At 40.6% G+C, this 25,258-nt stretch overlaps 2 long non-coding RNA genes across 4 annotated transcripts in view; one reads left to right on the top strand and one right to left on the bottom strand.

Moving 5' to 3' along the window:
* The window catches only part of LOC138065645 (uncharacterized), a 38,330-nt gene that overhangs the window by 4,259 nt on the left and 8,813 nt on the right, over positions 1 to 25,258 (top strand). For 2 of the 3 annotated variants that reach the window (XR_011138738.1, XR_011138741.1), the window contains exon 1: positions 21,838 to 23,440. This is a non-coding gene — a long non-coding RNA (uncharacterized lncRNA). Of the gene's footprint in view, positions 1 to 21,837; positions 23,441 to 25,258 lie in introns of those variants that run through there. The other variant, XR_011138740.1, reaches the window with a different exon arrangement.
* Positions 1,239 to 18,011, bottom strand: LOC138065647 (uncharacterized). The gene is made up of 3 exons (XR_011138742.1): positions 17,904 to 18,011; positions 2,301 to 2,386; positions 1,239 to 1,525 (listed from the first exon to the last, which is right to left on the bottom strand). It is a non-coding gene; the product is annotated as an uncharacterized lncRNA (long non-coding RNA).

Below are 25,258 nucleotides of genomic sequence, written 5' to 3' on the forward strand. Positions count from 1 at the left end.
CTCTGGTTCTAGATCGAAGAATCCAAAGGTAATAGCTTAACTATGAAGTGTCAGGGCCTAGGTTAATATTGAAATAGTGTAAAACATCCTATTCTATTTATCAATGGAATACGTCATCTCTCAAGTTTTTGGCTTATCTTTTTGTTACCTTTGTTATCTTTTGTTAACCTTCAAGTTAAAAAACCTTTTTTAATTTATTAACATTCTCAAAGTAAAATAAGGGAATGCAAGTTGTAATGCTCTTAGCCATGTAATTTCTTTAAAATATTGGTTGTAATTGGATTAGTCTTTGTCAACAATGATGGTGCTAAGGCCTAGCCTTCATCACTGTTTTCTTAATTAATATATTAAGATTAGTGTTAACAGCTTCATCAATTTTCTTAGGGAACTGAGCATTCAAGTACTTCACGTTAGTCTCTTGTCGCTGGAAGGGAGTACCAGTCCATTTTTTTAATCTCCTGCTCATTGAAACAGTATCATTGCCACGGGTACAGTCCCAGTCAATTTTACTGTCTTGAGTATTTCCTCAAATTACCTACCATATCAAATGCAGTAATGGTACATTTTTTCAAGGTTTTGTGTAAAAGCATGTTGCTGGCATCAAGCAATATTTTAATCTGTTATAATTCTTTTGGAATAATTCTTAATTTGTATCACCAGCAAGAAATCAAGGGCAAAGCAAATAGCAGGAGTGAAAGGGAACGATCTGGTCTGGTTTCTCTGGTTTGTTCCAACTCCATCATTTTCAGAGTAGAAGTTAGTAACCTCCACTCCCACCCCCGACCCGAGATGGAGAATGTCTGTTCACTGTCCAACTTTCTAAGTTAATTGGTCAGTTCTGCTGAATGGACTTTTGTGCGCGCTTTCTTTTGCACTTGCTCTCTCTGGCAAATCCTAACATCTTTTACCTTAAGTACCTCTCTGGACATGCCAGAAGGTAGTATGGGGGGCCTGAGGTATAAAGTTAATCTCAGAAATTATTTGCATAACGTAGCAATGAAAGTTCTTATCTATGAATAGCAGAAAGTTAAATTTCTGTTGTTTGTGAATTAAATATATCGTGCAACCTCTATGTGTCATATCATCTGTGCTGAATCCAAGGTGGGCAGGCACTCAGTATGCTGCAAAAGTGTCTGGAGACAAGTAAGATTTGTGCTGTGACAAGACCAGAAGTGTCCAGCTCTGCATGCTGTAATTTGAGTTAGACCAGAAATCTGTCAGTATATTTTAGTCTCTGTTCTCTAGTCCTGTCTTTTGTCCCTCAGAGATGTCTTGGGTGCTAAGAGTTGCGCTCTGGCTTGCATTTGGCATATCTGTTTCCTGTGGTCCTTCACTAAACTGCTGGAAGCAGAGTGACGCCTGCCCAAGGTGGGACTTCTGCTGGAGGCCCCTGCGGCAAGAGGGTCTTGCCCTGCCGTTGCATCCTGGGGCAGTGTCGCTATCTCTTTCAGCCTGGCCAGGGGCCTGTCAATCTTGTTGCTGCTTCTGGTAGTGATGAGCGTTGGTCTCTGGATCTTTCACAATACTGATATGGAAAAAATTAGAATGGTTCGTCAGATACCATGATAGAGCATTATTAAACCGATTTGGAAAATATTATGGTAGGTAAAATTTCAGTAATGGTACACTTCTAGTTACAGTGCATAACTGATTATAGTAAATGATAATGTAGTTATCAGAAAACCATTTAAATTACTGTGGTAAATGCATTGCTGTGTGAGCAGCATAATGTGATACTCAACATGCCATCGCCAATAGTGAGCATGTAAACACAGCACACTTAGGTAGTTGTTCCACTGCTTCTAGTGGTGGCATGGGAGAATTTGTAGTCTATTTACACTGCCTAATGTTATCTCAGTATTAAGATAAAAACCATGAGCCACAAGGAAGTCGGTCAAATTTTGTCTTGGCTAATGGTCATCACAAATGTGCCCAGTCCTCCATGCTTTTGTTTCCTTTTGAAGAGAGTAAGTGTGTCAAAGTGCTTGGGGCAGAGAGAGAGAGAGACACACACACACACACAACAGAGCCTTTGAAAGCAAGGGCACAACATCAAGCACTTCCAGTAGCAAAGCTACTTGCTGTAATTGTGTTTATCTCCTTGTTATCAACGCTAGTGGTGGCCAGCTTTCTTGGTTGGCTTCCTCCTACATCAGTAAATGCCTTTCCAACTCTGGAATTGAAAGGGTACGGTTTTACTGCTTTTCCTTGCACTCTTATCAAGAGCACAGTGTAAACATCCTTGTTTTACTCAGTGTTGCCACTGTATCTAAGCCTTTGAGATGTCATTTGTCACTTACTTCGGTCACCGAAGACCTCTCTAGGTCATACCAGGTGCTGGTTACTCACTCCAGTAATGGGTCTGTCCATCTAGTCTCACCGGGACCTGTTAGAAGAGAGGATATGCAATAATACCTTAATCTTTCATTCCCAATGTAATTTAAACCCACCACAACTTTTTTTGGGACTGCAGAGCATCCCACATACAGCAGCTGCATTGCCACATTCATCTCAAACACTAGAAGTTCCATTCCTTTGTTATGGCTCATGTGTGAAGCCCAAATCTCAAAAATATCTATTCTGAAAAGGGAAATCAATACCAACCTAACAGGTGGATAATCTCATTCCTTAATTATAGGTACAAATTCTTGGGCTTTCATTAATTATTTGCATTTCATTTCTGTTGTCTCAGCATTCATGCAGAGCAGGACTTGTGCCCAGCCCACATGCTTTTGGATTCTCTTGTTTCCTAACAAAAATGAGGACAAAATGAATATAGATAAGATTTTGAATCTAGAAAACCTGTAGAAATTATTATTGCCAGACTTCTTTTTAAAGTGTGAGCAAAGCAAAGATTGATGTTTTATAAGCTATAAAAAATAGAAACAAATGATTGAACAAGATAACATTCAGTTTTTACACTGACTTAATGTGTGTTATTGGTTGGCAAGGTTCAATAAGTCTTAACCTCCATATATTTTACACTCAAAGTTTTTAATGTAACTTCTTGTTCTTATAATAGTTGTGTGCTAGCCGCCTGAATTTAGAGGTTAGTAGCCAGACAAAGACTTGTTGGTCTGATCTGGTGAATGGCTTTGCTTGTCAATCTGCCAGAGGTTTCCAGATATTTTTTGCTGTCATTAAGTTAGAATCGTTCTTGACAGGAGAGCTGCTTTACTCATTTTTTTCTCATGTTGTTCCTCAGACTAAAAACTTGTTTTTTTGCAGGCTTTGTGCAGGTCCTTGCAGTTGTATTTTGCTACTCTTTTATTTTTTATTTTCCACAAAGTAGTGAGAAGAGTGTGGTTTGTCATCGGGTTGGCCATGAGTCTAAAAGGTCCCTGAATCTGAGACTTAATTTTAATATTCATCAATTGAAATGATCCCACTCCTATTTTATCAGGGAAAATATTTCATCATGTGGCTGTATTGCTTGCTCCACCAAAATAAAGTTAACATTTTCTGTATTACTACTATAGCTTTTCAGTCCTGCCTTTAATTGCATTGGTTGGAAATGGCTGTGGATAAGTCTTGTTTTTATTTGATCAATTATCTGTTGCTTTAGTCTTTTAACTCCGAGCTACTTTGAAATTTGTGCACTGGAAAGTTTTGAATTCAACTAGTTTTGGCATATCCTGTTTTCTGTTTCTATCTTGATATCATTCAAGGGTCTTATTGTGCAGTTGATCAGTGTTTGGCTTTGGGCAGAGTTACAAAGCGAGACTCTGAAACATGTTGTAACAAAGTCCAAAATACCTGTTGCAGAGCTAGTTTAATTTAAAAAATTGTAATTAGCCATCTTCATTGTTCCAGGACAAACAGATTTTTTTGAAAATTAAGTCTATAAGGCAGAGTAGTTGTAGTGGAACACAGACTACAGATAGATTCAGATCTGGGTCACTGCACAAGCAAAACTTGCCTATTCCATTATTTTCATGTCAGTCTTCAGTGGCTTCTTAATTGTTCTTTTTATTTGACTTATAGATGAAGTATATTTTATCCAATAATGTTTGTAAGTGGTTTACTTCAGTTATGCCACTGCCCAAAGCTAGCTGCAAGCAGTGATTTGTCCTGACACTGGTAGGAGGATGACAAACTGTTGAAGTAATTGTGACCTGCTAGTCGAGTCCAACTTTTATTTATAGCGCTGTAGATATTTGTAGCAACATTATATACACATTTATCTACACGGCTTGAGATGAATTGTGCCCAGTGGAGGGTATGTGGCATTTAACATACTCCCTGCTGTGGGCAGGGATTCCAAAATCATTTGGTCGGTTAGCAGCCATCTTAGGTAAAAAGGAAGGGAGACCTCCTCTTGCAGGATTGAGAGGTTCACCCTGCTTTGCCCCAAAGCTTGAGTTTTTGAAGGCAAGGCTAGATGTAGCTTGGCTATAGTTCAAGGTTCAGGTATTATCAGATCTTTTGCTCGGAGGGCTAGCCTTTAACACTCTCACTAGGTTTGGTCTACTCAGCATACTCAGCATGCCCCCTCCCCTGCCATGTATCTCTGTGCTTGGCCATCCTGCAACTGAATTCAGATTTTTGTTGTTTGTGACCTAACAGATGCACAGACTCTTCCATAAAGAGATCTACTTCTACCAGTTGCGTTTCCTCATGCTAGTTATATGCATTTGCAAATGTTCTTGCTGTTTTGCAATTGCATTTGCTGTGTGTTTTGATGCTACAAAGTATTTGCATGGAGGAGCTTTGCACCTGTCTTGGCAGCATGAGAAACTGGTATGATGGTAGAGTGGATACACTCTGACTGCTCTAGCCACAGTAGTTAGGGTGGGTGCACAACTGGCGGTACAAATGGTATGTGAGAATATGAGTGATAAAGCATCTCTCCATATTTTCCCGTACACCATCTCAGTGGGGGCCTTCCCAGGTGGCTTTTCCGCCTGTTGGTCAGGCAGGATGCTGAAGAAGTGCTTTAGAAAGGCCTGGGATCACTTGGGGGGGGGTGGGTTGGTTCTGTTCTGCTCTGCCAGGCCAGGGATGCCTGCAATCCCTCTCATCTTTGCAGCTGTTTCATATGAGCTCAGCTCACCACTGGGTAGTGGTGTAAAAACTTGAGCCCCCATTGTAAAGGGGGGAGGGAAATGCTCCTCAGCCCCCACCCAATAAGTTTTTTTCTATAGTAACTTTCTTTTCACTAATCTTATCTTTGAAGTGGAACCAAAGGAAATCAGTCAAGCAATATTAAAACCTCTGCACTGGACCCCTCTACCCACCCCTGAAATGTGGTTTAGAAAGGGCATCTGTGTTGAAGACTTTCTAAATGCCATCTTGGGAGCTTTTTGGAGTCCTAGCGTGACAGCTTCACTCTAAATCTTAGCCCAATTGAATGGGTCAATTCTGGGCACTCAGAGCTCTGGACGTGCATATGATGGGTATGGCCTCACCAATTTGTTATTGTGCAGCTCTTGCAAGAGAATATGGTGTTGACTGAATGGTAAGAGGTTTGCCTTAGAGGCTCCTGCCCAGAAGATATGGTTTCTCCAATGGTGAGATATTCATCACCTCACTGGGGAAGTCTGTCTTTTTTTTTTCCCCCAGTCTTCAGTGTTTGCTCTTATCTTAAACTGAGAAAATAAACATGTCCTAACTTGCTAGGGTAAAACCATTGTATGACCGAGATGTCTTTGTCACTGCAAATTGAAACTTAGTTTGCAGAGACCCAGCTGCATGCAGAAATAGTGGGCTAACAGCCTAGATTGTCCAAATTATCTGGATATGAACTAAATACTCTTTAAATTCAATCAGAGACAAAGAAAAAGAATAAGCTCAGAATTCAAATATAAGGTTTAAAAAGGGATCAGAGACAAGGTGCAAGCAAGAACTACAAAAACTGTTTAATACAGTTTTTATGAAAACAGTTACTCTGCAATTGTCACTTTCTATCATATTGCTAATCTTTAGGAAATGTTAGGAATGAATTAAATATGTAAACAGTCTGCTTTTGAGGGCAATATTATTGTTGTTTCTTCTTTTTAATTCACTAGTTCGGAAGTTCACAGATGAGACTTAAAATATATGCTGCATTAACATACTCACATTGTCCTGTTAGTGCAGAGAGGGCTAATAAGAAAGCTGATGCTGTTATTCATGCTTATTCATCAGCCTTACTATGCTTCCTGCAATAATCACTGAAATTGGTGGTTTTTTCCCCTCATTTCCTCTCTAAACATCAGAGGTTAACTTGATGTTCTATTTTAAATGCCGTTCTGTTCTGAGAACTTCATTTTCTATTTCACTTCTTGTGTTAGGTCAGAAAGTGTTCATTAGGCCAAAAATGCTTGGTATGTACATTGCTTATTGATGTTGCTGGAAGTGCTCAGTGTATTGCTTCCTGATATTACCAGAATACTTTGAACTATCTTTAGCAAATTAGAAGCATTGTTTATTTGGAAGAGCTTCATAAACCATACATTCGCTTTTAGGTCTGCATTTCCTGCTGATGAATACACCTCTGAATAATAGACACTTGCTTTGGAGATAGTCACCATGAAAATGTAGCTGCTGATGCTGCTATTCCATGCTAAGATGTTATTTTTGAGGCTTCAGTTACTTTGGCAAAGAGTGAAAGCATAGAACTGATGAAGGTAGCACTCTGAAAATGTAAGAATTGTGTAACTGTATGAGCAGAGCATTTCTTCTTGCAAAGTCAGGATAAGCAAATTTTGAGTTGTTGCCATATTTTAATCAAATCTAGTTCTGTGACAGCCAGCATTTTTGGAAATAGCACATGACTGCATGCTGTGGTATTGTCAAAGAGGTCTCATGAATATCTTGAGGGGTCATGAATGTCTTAAGAATCTGGAGATTTTTATGCCTTCTTGTTTATGAAAATAATGAATAATTGTGAAACAAAGCTTCCTGTTTCCTTTGGTGATTTATCTGTGCTGATGAAAAAGGGTTTTAATACAATTTCTTCTGCATAGAGGAGCAAAAATTCACTCAGTCTTTGTATGCTCATACTTTATTGTACCCACAGTGGAAGGGTCATTGAATATTGCAGCTATAACTTTTGTTTCCATGGTCTTGCTCATCACCACTGTGGCAGTGACTTATCTCATGAAAGGTTAAAGCAAATTCTGTTGATGCTACTTGTTCCTCTTTGCAGCTGCTGTTTCTGTCATGAGTCCTTTTCAGTGCCTTGTGTAGAAATGTTCCCAGGCTTCAGATGCATATTCACAGCTCTAAAACCATCATGCCCAATTGTGAATCTTAGTGGGTGCAATTAACATCATCCACTCTCAGCAATATCCTTTTCTTGTGATCCTTTCTTTCTTTAACAGTTCCTCCCCAAATGGTTATGAAACTAAATAAATCTTGAACACTGTGTAGTTGGTCCTCCCATCACAAGATGAATATAGCAGAACTGGAAAAGTTCTACCTAATAGATGGTTGATTTACTGACAGTGATCAAGGGATGGAATGACACCTGCATAATAAACAATTAACTGAATCTTCACCTCACCAGGCTGAAGAGTCTGGATGAGAAAAGAACTGATTTGAGTTATAAGTGTATAAAATTGTGAAAGACACAAAGAGATTGCATAGGGAGCTTATTCCAGCCTCTTCCTGTGCAAGAATTAGTGGATGGAAAATGAAACTAGCCAGCGGTAGGTTCGAAGCAAGCAAAAGGAGGTAATTCTTCATATCATGCTATTCAGCTGTGGAAATGCTCATCACAGGACATTGGGGATGGTGAAGATTTACATGGGTTCCTGAGATGATTAGACTAATTTGTGGAAGAAAAATCTCTTAAGGGCTGTTGAACACAAAAATACAAAGATGCACATCTGGCTCAGGATGTTTCTCGGATGCAAATTCCTGGAAGCAGTGTTGAAGCTTGGACTGCTCAGACCAAACCTCGACATCCTGCAGACCTGTTCCCACTCATTTGTGTGGTGCTATAATCTGGCACTCAGGGCTTTAATTTCACTTACTGCACAAATGCTGGAGAGAAGTTTGTCCAGAAATATCTGTGAAGCCTAGGAAATGGAAGCACCACATGGAGAAACAGTGCTGATGGCTCTGTGAAACTAAGCAATGAGGGAACAAAACAGTAAGGTATGCACACTCTCATTTGTAGGGATGAGGGGATATTTACAACATAGCTAGCTAAGCCTAAAACGCTTTTTGAATCTGAAATGTCAATAATATGAATGGTATCTATCCACTGGGGTGGAAGTGGGAATAAATGTGTGTCACTCCATAAGGCTGAGCTGTTTACAAGTAGTTCAGAGACTTCCATCTCTGACTAGGTGAAATATATTCATTGTTAAATTAAGAATGAGCAGTTTAGTGCTCACGATCTTTTTCTGATCCTTGTTTCCTGGACAATCAGTGGTTTTTTTTAAACGGAAGATTGTCAAAAGTTTCTCCTAGTGAGGCCTATTTCCTGACTACACAACAACAGTGTAGACAGCATATGGTAGCTTTGTAGTCTGTTAGTGGTTTCATGAGGACACGTTCTCCTTTTTGCCCCTTCTCCAGAGCTAAAGGTATGTTAAGGACAACAGTTGGCTAGATGGACGTGATTCCTAATGTTCACATAAATCTAGGAACTTGCAGCTATCTCCATTCAGCGGTTATGTGACTTTTGATATCTTGGCTAGCAGCAACATAAAGATGGTAACTATTGTGAGTCACTTGGCCCTGAGATAAGGGAATAAGGTCTGCATGACATCTAGTCTATGAAGGACTGTTTCAGCTCAGGGTCTTGGGGTGTACAAAGCTTATGAAGGACTGTCTCAGCTCACCCTGTCTCAGGGTGTGCAAAACTCAGGCAGATGTATTGTGTGATTCAGGTGGATATTGGATATATTCTTCAGCAGAGGCAGCAATGGCATATCCAGCATCGCTGGAGCAGGAATTCCTTTTAATGCTTGTCTAGGGGGTGGGTCCTAGAGGGATTAAAGTCTTGGGCAGTAATGAGTGGGCATTGTCTCTATCTGGAGACAGAATTAGAATCATTCCTGTCCTCCTTTCCCTTGTACATGCTTCATTCAACTGCATGTCCCAATCTCTACCTATATTTCTTTAACGTTGACAAAATTCCTCCTTTCCAGCTTCCGCCCTTGTCCAGATCAGCTGTGAGAAGCACCTCCATCCTGGACAGTCTGCAAGTTGACAGTTGTTGAGCTTCAGAAAAGTGGAAATAGGAGGTCTAGAATCTGTTATCCAGGCTTGGAGTCATTCTGAGAGAGACCTGTTGGTGACACTGAAGAAAAGACCAGTCTTCTGCCTTCAGGTTGCCTAACATCCAAGATGTCGGTTGGCTATCTACCATCATCAGGAAGATTGTTTTACATATTGCCTCTTAGCTTGTTGATTCCCTAGAGTGTTGGACCAGGTTAGGCAGGAGAAGGCATTGATAATTCTCACTGACGTGGGTTATTACCTATGCATTATGGATGAAGTGATGGTGAGAGCGCTCTTTTTCTGAGAACTGCAGAAGTGAAAAGTTCTCATTTTCAGTCGCAAAGCATATGCACATCTCCAGTGCTGTGAGCTGCATGTCTCAAAACTGACTGATGGCAAGTAACCTCTTTCCCATTGTGAATTCCTATGTACCTTCATCTTCTGTTCGCAAGGACCAGCACCCAAATGAACTTGAGAAGACTTGGGCAAGGATGCAGAGAACGTCTGTATAGCGTGTTACTGAACTCCCTTTATTCTGAACAGTTAACTACTCTTCATCAACAAGTGTAATTACATGCAGCAGTCTCTTCTGTATTTTGTCTGGTTGGGACAATTGGAAAGATAGTGCTCACCAGTAGTCTTATTCTTGCACATTGTTGTGATGGTCCTTCTAGTTTGAAAGGCTTTCTGAATTTTGATGTAGGGTGTGCGTGCCCAAGAAGCAGTAGTCTGCTTAAGTTTCCATGAGTGGCAATTTTTGAGACTCCTTTTGCCTCTCTGCTATAGGAGAAGAATTTGTCCTGAAGTGGAGCTTATCAGAGGCTACAGCCAAACAAAGCTGCTGTCTCCAAGCATAGTAATAACAGTGATATCTTGAGCTGCGTACAGGTAGGCCCAGGGCTAACACTTTGCCAGTCAGAAAACCTGACTACAGGTCTCTCTACTATCAACATGAGACACACCTGAATTCTGGTTTTGCTTGCTTAGCTGCACTTGTGATTTTTTTTTAATCTAGTCTCTAATGTTACAGTGGTTTAGCATGAGACACAACTGCTATGGGCAAATTACAGTGGATGGCTATTGAAAATGTTATTCTTATACAAGTATATTGTGCTGTGCCTATTTTCTGTTTCCAGTGCCATCAGACTGTATTACACTGCTGTAGAAACAGCTGAAGTTTTCACCACTTCTCTCTGTGATAGATAAGGAAATGATACTGCTGACCAGTTCATCTCCCCTTTGACCTGGTTACTGTGGCTGGGACTGTTGTCTCCAGTGATATTTCTAGTCAGGATGTGTTACCCATAGGTGACCAACTAATGTTGATGATGTTTCCAACTTTGGGGTTGTCAAACCTCAGAGCAAAATCATGATGTAGTACTGTGTCAATTATTAAGAAACCTGAAACCAACAAAATATGTAACCGTGTAATGTTCCTATGAGTTTCATGACATGTGGATGTTATTTAGGGTCATCAGTGTTTGTGGCCAACACTGAAGATGAGAGAAAAGTGTTCAGCAGCCTATAAAATACTTGTATTAGCATGAGACATATTATGGTGACTCTAAGGCAGAATGGAAATAGCTAGGAGACTGGTGACATGCCCGTGGACACTACAATCTAAAACAGGAAAAAAAAATGGTTTTATACTAAATAAATGTCCAACACCGGTTTGCAGTAATTTAATGTGTTCTTTCAACCACTGTTCAAAAGAAAAAGACAATATGAAGATATCCAGAATCCTAGCAGTGGTTGAACAGAACCTAACTGATTGTATCATTTTTCAGCAAGTATGATTTGAAGGATGTAGGAGTTGTGGCTCCTGTATTTAGGGCAGACTGTTGGATGTGTTCCCTCCAATGTCAAAATTCAGTAGCTACTTAATAAATAATATGAAATGCTCCTTAAAACCTTCATATCTCTTCCTGCAGATGTAACAGCAATCAATAAAAAGTTATGCCAGGATGTAAATCAGACAGTGATTGATGTTGATGAGAAGCCAAGGTGAAACACCTACGAGGCTGTGTTGACCAGTGTGAAACTTTTATCATTTATGCTGAAACTTCTTAAAGATGTTTTGTATCATTCACGTTCTTGTAGTATTCATGTAAACCTGCTCTGGTGTTGTATGACTTTTTTTTCTTTAAACAGGTTTATACCGTCTTTCATGTGCCATATTGCACACCAGATGTCAGAATAAAGTTTGCAGTGATGGTGCTGTGGAACCTAGTTGTTTTTTAGGAGCTGCAGCCATGATATCTGGGGTAGCTGATATCTAGAATGTAAGTCTAGAAACAGCCTTGTCTTGTTAGTTGAAGCAGGAAACAAACACAGTCTAAATATTGTGAAATTGTTGCTAGTGGCTGACAACTGACAAATCAGAGCAATTCAGGTTGTAGTGGGTAAGTGTAATGATAATGCTAAAACTACTATTGGAGTAAAGAAACAGTGTCAAAAAGGCTGGCAGCTCAGCAGGTAGAGGCCTTTGTTGTTACTGGGTACACAGGTAGTCACCATGGAAAATTCACACATCTGGGCTTTTTAGCTAGATTTGTATGTGTGAAGCCAGATGTTTGTATGCATTTGTATGCATGCTGCCAGCTGCAGCATCTTTGATTTCAAAGGACAATGCAATGACATTCTGCAAGGAAAGACTATCCTCTTCTGCGCATCAACAGACTTCAAGTGCAGCTCTGGACAGAGAGAAGAGGTTTTAATACCAGGGTCTCCATCTGAGCTTTCTATTTCCTGCCAAAACCAGCCTCAACACAGAAATCTGTTCAGACAGATGGAGGCAAAGACTGTCATTTTATACAGTTTTATACTGTTGATATTCTGAGCATTATCCTTTGACCTGCATACGAACAGCTCGCTCTTTCTCCTTAAATTTCCCTGCCCAAAACTCGGTTTTGTGTGACAGTTTTGAAGCCAGAGTGATTCTGATTCCCTTGTTCCAGCTCTTGGTCAATGTGCCGAGCATCTGGTGCATTTGAAACTTGTTTTCAGAGAAGTACCCTTTCTCTTACTCAGCTCTTTCAGTGCTGCCACCACAGGGGAGTTTGCGGGAAGGGAAGCATTACCCGCTGAAATCTGTTAACTCCTTCCTGACTTCCCAGAGGATGGGCTTTAAGCCGTATTCTTCTAGATGTTGCAAACTGGATCCACAAGTGTGTGAAATCTGTGGGCTGGAAGAGTTGTGGAGGATGTCTATATGTGCGTAAAGAAGGGCTCTTTTGGTGTAGAGAGATCACTCCTCCTGGTCAGGTGTCTTCAGGACTAGTGTGGAAGTGTAGCTGGAATAGTGTGTCCCATGTAGCACTGAGTTTGAATTTGTAGATATGTTGGTCAAATTAGCTCCTTCAAAAACTCCTAGCAGAGGAGGAGGAAGTTGTCTTGAGGCATAATGAGGTGGCAGGTCAACAGAGCTTTGCTTTCCCCGTTTTAGGGAAAGCTCCGCTTGACTAAGGTCCTCAAGCTGAGTGACAGCAGGATGCACAGTGTCTCTGTGGTCTTATTTAACCAAAGCGACAGATTAAATAACAAAGAACTGAGTGAGATATCCAAGCAACACTTGCACAAGATAATTTTTTCTGGGCACTAATGGAAGATGCAGAGGCAAGAGAGCTGATGCCAATGTATAGGTAGGATGCTGGAAGATTATGTTATTGCTGGGAGTAGCTTTTGGGTTCCTTCACTCCCCAAGTAATCGAAGTTGTCAGCTGTGGTCCTAATCTCTGTTGCTTTTTATCTTCTGAATAGCACTTTTTTTTCCTAACTCCGCTGAAGACCTATAGCTATCCACTGCAGGGCTCCATTGGTCAGCCTCAGTCCGCTTCATTCTTATTAGCAAATCAGCTTCCAAAACAGATGAAATAATACAACTAGTCTAACCTAATTGAGAGAGGTGAATGGTGCACTTCCGGATCAGAGTTTCACTAATGTGTGCATACGGACTGTCCAGTCATCCAGGTGTGCTGCAGATTTCTCAGGTATATCCACAGTGTTTGGAGCCTATAGATGTTCAGCTTGTGCATCACCATACAGATTGAATTTTTTAGGCTGGTGGAGAATACTCAGCTTGTAACTCACTGGAATGGGTACATGTTCTCGTGGGAACCTCTAGCTAGACCTTTTTCAGCACAGAGTTGTTGGTTGCCTATGCCTAACTTTTACACTATAAAAATAACCTTTTTTTAAAAACATCTTTTTTTTAAAACTATGAACTCCGTGTTCATGTAACTGAGTACTACCAGAGTTTTGCCTGGCTGTAGCAAAGGCCAATGATTCCTGCTCCCTGATATGCCGTTGCAATGGGAGCATTGCGCTCACTTCTCCTATGCTGACGTTTGTGCGCAGGAGAAAGTGAAGACTAAGAGTGAGGAAAGTCTCTGGTTTGGTGATTCTGCACCAAAATTTGTTGGCCTTGAGTTTTCCAGACTGTTTCATGTATATGGATTTGTTCTCCTGTAAGGTCACTTGGCAATTCTGTTACGGTGGTGATATTTTTTTCCCCTGCACATCACAGTAGTAGCCACTAAAGTACATGAAACTTTTCAACAGTGCAGTTTTTAAAATATGAGTCAGGTAATGGGAGATCTCTCTCTGTGTTCTTGGGACAAGTGTCATACCTTCCTCGGATGCCTTATTGTCTCAGTCAGTGTCTGAACTTCTTGTTCTTCAGTTGTTCACCCAGAGAGCTTCAGGCTCTTCTATGGCTGTTGCACTTATCGTGTTGGCTCAGTCTCCCGATCTCCTGCCCTTTGCCTTCCTCTCTCCCTTCTTCTCTAGCCAAGTTCAAGAACTCCCTTACTGTTTTGTGATTGATCAGCCAGTTAATTGTAAGCAAAATTCCTGGCCTTGTTGCAGATGTGGGATGACACGAGCGAAGGACTCTTCCCAGTAGGTGGTAAGAATGAGGCCACTTCTGGGGGGTGGCTTAGCTGTATGAGCATGAGCTGTGTGGTGCTCTCAGGACCAGAGAACTGACTCTAGCCTATTTTAGTATATAATGGTCACACAGGCAATTTGTTCAAAGTTCACTATTTCTTTAACCACAGATCTCTGCAGCAGTATCTGCTGCCTCCAAACAAAGGCAGAAATATCATCTCCTCAGGAGTCTCAGGATTCCCTGCTGAAGTCATCACTGGCAGACAGTTACTAATGCCAGCCTCAGACTTAATAGTCCTTAAGGTATAAATTGCACTTGGAGCTGGGCCTTGAAACTATCTTTTTCTGTTTTTGACACCTGTATTTCTTTCAGCATTTCAGAGCTGCGTGCAAATAAACAGCTCTTCACATGGCTGCATTGCACTTGCACTCCGAAGAAATGGTAATAATTTCCTTTGGTAACTCTCCCAGGGTGGGGTTCCTCTACCCCTTCGAGGGCCTGCTGCAGAACATATTTACATATTTGGGGAAGCAGCAATACCCAGGAATGGGGCTGCTGGCATTCGCCCCATCCCTTAAGGTTTGCCGTGATGTGGTCAGCTGAGAAATGCACCCTCCAGTCAGGATCATGCAGATGGTGAGACTTGCAGAAGTGCGTCTGTGAACGGCTGTGTGACCACATTAAGAGAGGCACGGTATCTGCCAAGCATCAGAATGATACGTGATCCTTGGGTAGGCTGATATACGTGCTTGGGAAGAGGGTCCTGGCTGGACCTTGTTGGTAAGGAGAATTCTCAGACTTTGGTGTGGTAAGTGCAGCTGCTATATTAGTCTTTTTCAGTGACTTTTCTAAGACTCGTAGGGTAATGGGGAAGTAGCCTTTGCAGCTGATTTCTTGGTAGGAACCTTGTGGGAGATACCAAATGGGATGTAATTCTTGTTGTTGGGTCTGATGCAGCTGAGGAACCTGTGGGTAGTAGAGCCTGCACAAACTTCTGTTGCATGTGGTTGTGAGGGCAACACTCAAATTACTCAACTTTCCCTCACAAACACGTGCGTTGCAGACATACAGGGTTTCCCTGTTGGCCTGTAAGAATCAGTGATGGCATGACTCTGCAGGACAATGGTAACCCTCATCTTTGCTGGTGTAGGGTCCTGGAAGATGGTGTGTTAGTGCTGCTGAATAGCAGATGTTAGCCTCCTTACAAAGACTGTTGGAGAGGTACCTTGATATCCAGGAAATTCTGTTCCTGTTGTTCATCCTATGCATGTATGTTAGCTGTTCCTGTTAGAAAAGGAGTGGTGATGGTTCAGGGGAGCTGGCCTGTTGTATCAATACCACATACCTGAACAGGATGCTCAGGCATCCTACTTAACCTGGAGTAAAACCTAGGGTCTGTGCAACAATTCTGGTAGTCTCCTCATCTGGAGAAAAAAGCAAGGCCCCTAAATCGGTGAGAGAGGATGTCAGAGGCTCTCTGGCAGGAGCATAGGCAGTAAATGCAGCTGATGTAGAAGTATAAGGACCAGTGCGTGTGGGTGGTGTTGCAGAGTGCTACACCAAGGTAGGAGCCATCTCTGAAGCATCTGTTTTTGTGATGAGACAAGCAAGTGGTGAACACACTGCAGGTGTCATATAAAAAAAAAAAGTCTGTAAGCGAGAAAGATGGCTGTTGAGCTAGGGATCACTGCAAGTGCAGTGTGGACATGAGCTGCAAGAGGGAAATTGCTCCCCAGGGGAGATGTTTCTAGCAGTGTAGATGTAACCTAAGGTAACTGTAACGCAGTTTCCGGTACCTAACCACATATATTTAAATATATATTTCTAATGAGTTAAAGGCACTATTAAAAGCCACATGTAAAGAACAGCTATTTTAAGCCAGGTTTCTGCAAAATGTTGTCTTTACCTCTAGTAGGCATTCTGTTATTCTGAACAAAAAAAGCTTTATATAAAATATACATACATCACTTGATATCCAGTCAGGTATGTGGTACTGGCCTGGCAGGCCAGCTCACCTGCAGCCATCACCGTTATTCTCTTTTGAGGGAAACACATAATATATATGGACAGGGAGAACAACAGTGGGAACATATGTATTTGTGTGGGAGTAGATATATATGTCCCAGTAACAAGAAATATTGTTAAAATTTGTTTTATAGGAGGCCTGCTTATCTCTAGCAATAAATCTTATGTGTCTGTGGTACAGATATATTTCATACCTTTCAAGTAGCTATTAAAAAATCCTAAATTAGCCAAAGCAGTAAGCTGGGCCTACCTCAACAGCTATGAGGTGATAATTAGTCCCTTTTCAGGAACAATTAGAGCTCCTCCTAGTGCTTTTAGAGTAAAACTGTCGGGGAGCTGTACCATGTATGCCCAAAGTATCTTGCAGTTTTCACAAAAATAAAAAGTAATTAACAGCTTTACTGTTTTCATTACCGAAGTTCAAAACTGTTTCAGGGCTAGGAGTTTAATCGGAAAATGATTGGATAGCTTCCCCTTAAGAACTATTCCTTGTTTCTTTTTATCTTTTGATGGTTATATGAACAGATTTTTAATATTTGTTTATTGTCCCACTGCTGGGGAAAAGAATTACATCTTTGCTTTATTAGAAACAAACAAAGAAGACTGGGAGAGCTGCCTAAACCTTTCCATTTCATGATGACACTGTTAAAACAAAACTACCCATCGGTGTGTGTAATTATTTTCTATGTTTAACTTATATTTTAAAAACAATGTATACTATAAATGATACTGGCCAATCAATTGTTGTAATTTGAGTCTAAGATTTTATGCCATTAAACCAAAATGAAAGGGAGTTCTAGCTTACTTTATTTTGTTACCCATATTCTTGTTAGACTCTGAATTGCTTTGTAAAGCAAAATTTTTGTACAGTGAAGACTTGATAATGCTATTAAATAACACTTGCCTAATAGCATAACGTTAATATTTACTAGCATTTTATAAACATAAATATTAAAAAGTTATGTAACATAACCAAAGCATAATAGCAAGTTCTGTTTGGAAAGTTCTGCTTCCTCCATGTGTGACTTTCATGATGCCAAACTGCTTTGGGTTTGATGCAAAATCATGTTTTGGTACAGCAGCACGTGAACTTTTAAGCAGTTGAAAAACTTGACGTTTGTAAGCTGAACTATTCTTCAGCTCGATCAAAAAATCTGTCATTGCCTTGGGTACTTTGGCTGACAATGTGCTAGAATTATCCAGCTTTGGGAAATTCAGATGTTTTGGTAATTTGAATCAGTTGAAAGAAGAAAAGAAGGTTTGGCAAGACATTCAGCTTCTCAGAAATGTTGAGTATGTTTTTTTGTGTTTTTGTGTTTTTTTTTTTGTTTTTTTCTCCTTCTTGTAGGTGCAAATTGAGAGTGTTTAGGTAGTTAAATGTATCACTCAAAAACATTTCCACCATGAATTCATTATCTTGAACTATGCTTTTCTGCTTTCTTCTATTATTGTGAGAGCAGTTTTGAGAAGCACGTAATTATTTCATCCTTGAGATGACAGGGGACCCAGAGCTCTACCTCGGTGAGCCAGTGACCTCGGCACAGCAGCAGATCAGGCTGATCGGTGGGGTACCAGCCCTCAGCCGTGCAGCAGCTGATGCTAGAAGCCTGCTGCAGAGGGGATGAAGGCTGTGACTTTTCTTGTATTTTAATTATATCTTTCAATTCGTTACAAAGTTAGTCTTACAGGACACTCGTGGATCAAGCGTTGGCAAAGACTGTTTATAGCACTAAGGTACGCAACCTGTTTTCAAAGCCTGTTTTCTTCCTTGCTGCTGAAGAAGCACCACCCATACCTAAAAGCTGTTTAGTTGCTATGATAAGACACTGCTTACCTGAGAGAAAAAGAATGGGAATTTCTAAGTTTGCAACCTTTGAATGATATCTCCTTTTCTTCCCTGGTCTCACCAGTCATTGAGGCCCTCCTCGCCTTTGCAAGGCAGCTGAGAGTTGACTGGAGAGTTACTCAGTCACGGAACTGAACTCAGTGAGAAGAGGAAGTACCTACTCTGCAAGTTATTGCAAGGACGGTGTACTAAAAGTGTCTGTCTACAAGATGTGTCTGATGGTAGTATTCATGGCCATGTGTGTCACAACAGGATTCTAGTCCTTCACTAGCCAAACTGGCCTGTGATCAAACAACAGATTTATTGTGGATCAAGAGTCATTTGTCTGGTAGGCAAGTGGTTTTGTTTCTTGAGCTGACTTCACCGGTCCAGTGAAGAAAATCTAAGAGGAAGAAAATAATTTTCTTAATGCTTTGACTTGGAGAATTTTCAGATGATCAACTGTACTTCTGTTTTCTGGGCAAGAGCCCAGAACTGTACTTCCTTTTTCAGCCCATGGTTTTCTGTCTTGGCAGTAGTTCTGCATTTTGCAATATTTACTAAAAAATTAAATAAAAAGTCTTTCTGAATTGTTGTGAAATCACGTGTTACAAGAATTGACATATGAATTATATTGCAGAATGGGTTGAACTCCATTGCGTTAAAGATAGCCTCCATCCAAACATGCTTTGAAGTTGCTTGTCTGTTTTGCTTGGTGTTTGAGGAGTTAAAAGAACATTAATAATTCTGCAGCTTGTCTTTTCAGATTCTAATTCAATACTGAGCATTGGAGAATATACTGTCAGCTTCCTCTTTACTGTTTTGGTAATGAAAGGACGCTCTCAGTTTGTAACAGAAGCTCTTAAATCTCTTTTGATTAGAAGTGGACACGCTGAGTCCTGGTACAAATCTACTCAAAGCCTTATTTCTCAATGTGAGCAACGCAGGACTAAGAGAATTCCAGGTGATGATTTTTAATCTAGATTTCCTTAAATGAATTTGTGCGCAACACTTGTAAACTTTGTGTCACTGAACGTCCTTTGCTACTTGTGAAATCATCTATCAACTGAACTTTATTTGTCCTGTTAGGAATAAAAGGCAGATTTTAATATGATGCTGAGCACAGAAAGTATGCTGCCTTAGCAATGAGCTGATGATATCAGTCTTCCTCATTACTGATTGCACTGTCTGGGAGAATCTAACATTTGGTTTGGCTGAGTGAACTGAGATCTCTGAAATGACTTGGACATAATTTCTGTAAGATGTCGGTTGGCCTATAATAGTCTTATCTAAGCGAGCAATCAGTCATAGTTGAGATTGGACTCATATCCCATGCATATATTGAATTTGTATATTTGTTGAATCTGAAGCTGTCAAAATTCTAAATAATTTTATAGCCCTTTTGTTTGAATTGTGGTTGAATGCTGACCTTTGTAAAGCCAACCACATCCAAGTAGATAGAATTACAATATTCCCAGATTTGGGTATCCGTTTCATCTATCTCTACTTGCATTTACTTAGGACTCTTCTTTTCTCCTTGGGAGCTCTGGCTTTCTAACCATACCCACTTGAAATGTTGCTGGAGAATCTGTTCTCAGGTGTGACTTCGATTAGGTGGAAGGAAATAAATTGAAAGATCAGCTTTCTGTTGTGAAAGAATCTAGTACTTGTAGACATGTGACATCTGCCATGTTTAGAACGGTGAGTAATTTAACCATTACAAGGAAAGTTTCATTTTTCTATTTGAGATGTTTTGTCATCAATTTAAGGTCTTGTTCAGGGATATTTGAAGTATGTACGCTGATGAATTTTTAGTTGCATGCGATACAAGATCTCAAATAATGAAGACAATACTTTTGCACAGGACTTGCCAGACAAGAGCACCGAGATATTTACGATGCATTAACACACACAACATATCTTCTGAAAAATAGCATTTATTTTTGTTCATTTTTAAATTGCATAATTTCATTCATAGTCTCTGGGATGATATATAAATACTATTCTAGGCAGGTCAAATTCAAATCATATTAATAGTCATATAGACCAGTGTTGGTTTCTGCTGTTACAATCTGTTGATAACACCTGATACTAAGTGTGCTAAGTGAATCATACTGCTGGAGCTTGGAGTGTGACAGTTCTTATTCTTCATATTAATCGCACACGAGTACTTTTGTTGATGGACATATTACCTTGAGCAATCCAATGATATTCAATATTTGTGTAATCACCCACTTATTGTTGAAAGGAAAACATTCATTTTTAGCTTCCTGTTCTAATATTAGAAAATATTTTTGAGTGTACATACAAGAGGAAATACTAAAACAAAAATGTAATTGAGAACACTTTAAGTTCTAGTTTTTTCATTCCTTTCTCCTTCCTATCTCTTTCTCATGCAGATAATTTCTAGGGTATGTTTTGATAGGACTCGTTCAGTCGAAGGCCATGTGAGTTACAGCCATGCAAATATTTCCACTGTGGTCTTTTCTTCCAAGCTTAATAGGCAACGTGTATCCCCTTTTCTCTTGGTGAATTGCGTTTGTTCTGTCATAGATTGAGAACTGGTAGAAAAATAGCTGGAGTAGGTGTGAAGGTTAGAGAACACCGATGAGTTATCCTACCAAGACCTGTATTTTATACCCTCTGTTTCCTTGCAGCTGTTGAGCTGCTTTGCTATTTCTGTGTTCCTTGAACGTCGCACGGAGAGGCGTGAACGCACAAGAAGGTGGTGTGTGAGTAGACCTGTCTCCATTAACCTGCAGCACAACTTTGTATCTTCCCTTTGTTACTACTGCCATGGAAAATGTATTTCTGAATTTTAAGCCTCCAAAGAATACAGTTAAAGTAATCTGAAACGTCTGCCAATGGCAGAAGAAAGTCTGTTAAACAACAGCAGGTGAAAATCTAAGAGCTGTTTTAAGTTAAAGGTTCCCCAAATCCATTCGTACACCAGAAGCGCGAAACCATGTTTTGAATCATCTTGCGTTCCTCATTAGACAATGATTCTTTTTTCCCATGTGGTCATCTGTTCTGGCGTGAGATGGAAAAGGCTCTGCTGCACACAATTCCTGTGCGTTTAAACTGCTCAGGCTGTGGCTGTGCATTAAAAAGCAGGCAATGAAAGACAGTTTTTTGTTTTAGTTTGCTATCTTTATGCCTTTGACTTTCAAACAGCTGCTCGCTCTCTCTGTAGCAAGCTGGCTTTTTTTTTGAGCTGCTTGCTTTTTTGTATATACACTTCCATAAATTTTAATTTCTTAATTCATTCTGTATTTCTTAATTTCCATGAGATTAAAATAACCCTTGAGGCTTTCTGATAGCCTAAAGCATAGGATAGGTTCCTAAAGCATTGTGTAAATACCAAATACCAAAGCATTGTGTAAATAAAAAATGACTGGATTAACAGAGCATTTTAGTACCAAGAAGCCATATGGAAGACAAAAATTGGGCTGCTACACAAAATTATTTGGCATGCATATGGGGCTTCATGTAAACTTGCTGAGAAATGGACTGTGTGCCCCCAGTGTTTGTCCTGTCAGGACACAGGTGCACACGTACTGCAAAATTATCCAAATTAAGGACAGGCAGACAAGTCGGACAATAAGTGAGACACGTCAACTGTGAAATTAACCTTTCCATCCGACGGTGTGCTTAAAGGAAAACGTACTGCTTTGGGGTTAGTGGAGACCATGTAGAACCTCTGCTGTTTCAAGTAGCTCTGGTAGTGACTAAGCACATTTTCCTTCAGGACTGAATATTAGTGTGCAATCCAAAGAAGGGTTTGCAGATGTGGCTACCCTAGCAACAACGGAAAAGAACTTTATTAAATAATAACAAATAATATAGATAATTTGGATGGACTTCTTAGGCAGTTTGAAATAAATAATGAGATTGGATTAAGACACCAGCCTCCATTTCCTTACGTTTTAGTTTAGAGATTTACTTTCCTTTGTCTATCTTTAGGTCTATTTCTATTACCTTTTATGTCATATGTGTTTTATCGTCTTCATGAAAGCTAGTGATTGATAAACATTGCCAGACAGTGAAATACATATTCAGTTCAATATCAAATATAATATATTACAACATGATTATAAACATATTGCTGTGAATCTAAAATTCAGTTAAAGAGCCAGGCAAGTGTCTTGGCACAAAAGAGGTGCATCGGAGGATGAGCTGGCTTTATAAACTTGCCAATACTCAGCTATGGTTGTATTAGGCTAAACTAATCGCTGCTGAAGAAAACGACCACCAGGCTCAGAATAGTAAAGGTGGCTGTAGCCCCTTGGGCAACCGGGGGAGGAATGTAGCTGTGAAAAGGCTAGGAAGAGGTACCATGACAGGCTCGGAGAAAAAGCAAAGAGAAAGGTAGTTTCTGTAGTGGTACCGACAGCCTAGTTGGTTGGGGTTGGTAGGCCTGGGACCTGCAGCTACAAAGGCTAAAAACTGGAGTCGGGGAAAGAGTTTGAAAACAGAATAAAATCAGACTCAAAGCTGCCTGGATGACGGAAAGGACTCTTGGAAGAACAGCTGTGCATGGCATAGGGCTATTTGTCACTGATTTGTCTTGAGCAGGGTAGGCAACCCTGGATGTCAGCTTAGTCTGCTTGTCTTGCTTCATAGATTAGCTTGCTTGGCACAATAATTGCAAAAGCTGTTCAGTTTAAGACAGACACAAGCAACCTTTTGATCTAGGGCTTGCTGTCTACCCTAATACAACATTTTCCTGGATACTTTAAAAAAAAAAGTGTTTTGTAAAAACAACCCTGAATGTGGATGCTAATATCATACCGTGTACCTCAGTGATCTCTGGTTGGTGAACAAAGTTACTACTGTAAGCAGTGGTTCAGTGGTGGCAGTATACCTGGGGAGACCTAAGACCTACAGGAAGAGGCATGGTATACGGGGAAAAGTAACTTCTTTATCATATTATTTATTTGTTATATTTATTTGAACCAATTAGTGGAAAATTGAAGTTGCGCCCAATTTTCTAACTGCACCACTGGGCAGCGTTTTACCTGTCTGAAAGTGAGACCATTGCCACACTTGTCTTGTTGTGCTCTCCCCTGCCTCCAGTGCCCTCTACAGGTGAAGCACATAATTATCCCTCAAATCCTGGTCTTCCTTGAGCTCTTGTTTTCCCACTTAATGCAGTGATTTTCTCCGTAGAGTCTCTGAAGTCAGTCGCTGGAAGCCGGACTTTTAGCCTCCGCAGGAGCTGTTTGACGAAAAGGGAATAAGCTCCCATTCTGAATTCAGTCTGTTCTTTCTTCAAGGTCTGAACCAGCACAGGCTTTGCCTGCTTTTTTGGATGCTGCTTAAGAATCAGTCGGAGCCTGACAGAAAGAAAGCTCATGAACATCTCATTAGGTTTCCAAGAATGCAAGAAATGCCCTACTGGATCAGACCAGTGGTTCATCTCCCTGGTCTCTCTCTGATGGTGGCAACTGGAGATGCTGTTTGGGGAGAACACATGAATCTAGCTACTTTCTTCCATCCACGTACTCCCCTATTAGCTACATTCATTGTATTAAGGATGTTAGAGGGTAAAACCCTGCATATTTCCTTTGCTATCTGTTTATGGACCTGTCGTCCATGAATTGGCATAAATCCCTGTTTCAAACCTTTTGCCTCCATGGCCTTCTGTAGCGTCAGATTCCAGAATTTTACTACGTCCCATGTAAACAAATTGTTTGTTTGTTATGTTTTAAACTGATCTCCTGTTATTTTCCTTGACTGTCATGTAGTTCTAGTATTGAAAGATCTGCTGGGTATGTTCTGCTTTTAAAGTATCCTGTGCCTTCATGCTTTTGTAAGCCTTGCTCATATGCCCCCGCAGCATTATTCATTCTCCTCATAAGGCAGCTGCTCTCTCCCTTTCATTGTTTTAGTCGCCTTTCTCTGTTCCTTCCCTAACTCTGCTATGTCCTTCCCAAGATGTGGGGAGCAGAGCTGCACACACTGCTCAAGATATGAGCTCAGCAAGGTTTTGTACAGAGGCAAAATGGTGCCCTCTGTATTGTTTTAGTACCCTTCCGGGTGTGAGAGAAACTGCAGCATCATCGGCTGTTCAGCGCTGTGAGGTGCAAACCCCTGTCCCAGCCATTTTTCTAAAATATCTTCCTGATCTTGAGGCCGTGTCTTGATGGCACTCCCAGAGGTGCAATAAGCATAGTTCCCTGAAATCCCCTGGGGCTGATTCTGTCCCTGCCGTGTGAATCTGTGCTCCTTTTGGAAAGCTGGAAATACAGTTTGCTCCTCCTGCTAGCTGGAGGCACACCGCTCTTCCAGGTGAGATGGTTAGTGATCAGGGTAGTCCCCCGTGGGTTATGTTGGCAGTCACAGGGGTCCAGGGAAAGACTCCCCCAGAATCCTGTTTGTGATAGCTCTTAGCTGCTGGGTGCTCACACTGGTGGGTAGGGAGGGAAATTTCCAATTTCTAGGCATGAAGATTTCACTGTTTTTGTTTTCCCACCACTTATTTTGTTTTCCACGTTTTCTTTCATGAAGCGTTTAATTCCTTTGCATCACAGGCTATTTTCCATATTAGCAATTCACTTTAATACCAGATTCTTTTGAGACTGTCAGATTTTGAGAAGCAACTAGGAAGGCTAAAATAGTTTATGTGACCAGAAACTGAAACCAGAAGATAATCACTTCTGCAGGGTTTTCATTAACATTTATCCATAAACAGCTAAAGATATTTTATTAAGAAAAAGCATCTTATTCCCGGAGCCCTATTACTGCAGAGTTAGGCTGTACTTTTCAGTTAGCCTGAACGTCTGATAAAAAGTCCCTAGGTCCTAAATGTTCTTTCTCTCCTGCTATGTGCAGTGGTCTGGCTCTGTTCGCACTGGAAACACGCAGTCAGATGCCCCTATTTTGAGGCAGATGACTGGGAATGGTACTTTGTGGCTTGAGAAAAAGATTGGGATATCAGCCTGTGTTGCTTGTTAGCCAGTGGTTATTTGAAAACTTGTTAAACATTTAATTGCAGATATTGGTATTATGTAATTTCAACTTGTGTAAATGTGATGAGAAGGGGGGGTAAGAATGCCCCTTAAAATGCAGTATGTTTTCTTTTGAGGATGGGCACTCAGAAGCCTCATGTCTGTGCTGCTAGGCAAAACAGAGCCAGGGATCATTCTTTAGCCTGAAGCCAAGTGAGTGGACTGCCTTGTCTCCATGCTATGCATATAGCACCAACTTTCTTCTGAGCCCTATGTGGTGGCACTCTGACTCAAAAACGATATTCTTATTTTTCATGTTGCTTCAGTTCTAAGCTTCTAAAGTGACACTGTGGCTTTTCTCAATTTGACTGCCCTCTGTGCCTATACGGCAAAGAGTGCGGTCTTTGCAGTTGC

Source organism: Struthio camelus, chromosome 1 (genome assembly GCF_040807025.1).
Source record: "Struthio camelus isolate bStrCam1 chromosome 1, bStrCam1.hap1, whole genome shotgun sequence".
NCBI lineage: Eukaryota > Metazoa > Chordata > Aves > Struthioniformes > Struthionidae > Struthio > Struthio camelus.